Source organism: Bison bison, unplaced genomic scaffold (genome assembly GCF_000754665.1).
Source record: "Bison bison bison isolate TAMUID 2011002044 unplaced genomic scaffold, Bison_UMD1.0 scf7180017864468, whole genome shotgun sequence".
Lineage (NCBI taxonomy): Eukaryota > Metazoa > Chordata > Mammalia > Artiodactyla > Bovidae > Bison > Bison bison.
Genome location: NW_011495029.1, coordinates 4,823,254 through 4,824,657, shown reverse-complemented (window position 1 = coordinate 4,824,657; position 1,404 = coordinate 4,823,254).

Below are 1,404 nucleotides of genomic sequence, written 5' to 3'. Positions count from 1 at the left end.
TCCATTATCACTATCAGCATTGATTTTCTAACACATGTAAGGTGTTAAATAAAATCAATTATTTTTAATATTAGGCAAAGTTTAATTGAGGATAGTTTCAAAACACAGCTTAATGCTCCTAATTAAAATACCCCCAAATGCAGATTGATCTCAGCATACAGTTGTCATGGAGGAAATTTTTAAAGCAAGGGGAGATGAGAAGACCAAGTTAGAAGTGTTTACATGAATCTGAAGGCATGGAGTTGCAGAATAAAATTATTCAAGTTGCCTAGGCTGTATGAAATGCTTAACAAAAGTTTCCAGGAAAATCCATTAGAAAAGAAGCTCTGTAGTATGCTTTAGTAAGAAAAAATGGGAAATAAAATACTTTTGACATTATTTTTTAAGTTGACAATTTTTTTTTTATTTTGCTTCTTAGTCTTTTTGCAGTATACAAGGAAAATTTGTTTTTCTCCTTAAATACTGGAGCATAATAAACCCTTGTAAGCTGAATATCAGTTCACTGTTTTGTTTTGTTTTTTCTGGTTTACTTGTGTGGCCTGTAATGTTTTACCCGTGCAGAAAAATATATATAATAGGATTTTGCTGTCCAATCCAGGAGACATGGATTTGATACCTGATCTGGGAGAATCCCACATGCTTCAGAGCAACGAGGCCCATGTGACAGGACTATTGAGCCTGTACTTTAGAAACTGGAGCCACAGCTACTGAAGGCTGCATGTCCTAAAGCCTATGCTTTGCAACTGGAGAAACCACTGCAATGAGAAACCCACGCGCCACAACTAGACAGTAGCCCCCCACCACTCACCATAACTAGAGAAAAGACTGGCAACAATGAAAACCTAAGATAGCCAAAAATAAATAAATAAATAAAATTATTAAAAAAATAAAAACGTAAGTGTTTAATTGAATGAGCAAAAGTGATGAGATAATTGCTCTCATATGTTTAGCAATACAGATCATATTATAAAGCATATGAGTGTTGATATGTAAGTGAACAGCATAGTTTCAAGCCATTTTCTTTCTTTCGTTTTTTGGTTTTCATTAACAAATTAACCAGCCAACATTTTTAACCTGTGTAATATCAAAGTAGCTCTTTGATGACTCCCATTTCTGTCATAACCAAAGATTTAAAGGTTGACTTCCTAGTAAAACTTAATCGCTTTCTGTAAATTTTGGAGAAGTGGCGAAAGATTGTTTTGTTATTTATTTAGGCTCTTTTATTATCTACCAGGTATTGTGTTACCAGTAAAGGTGACTACTATTTTATTTTATGGATGTATAGATACCCTCATATGCTAGCAAATGTTTCTAATCATAGATGGTACACAGAGAATGACCAATAATCCTGGGAGAGGTTTCCTTAAATATGGCATTGTAACTGTTAAAAATGAGACAGCCTGG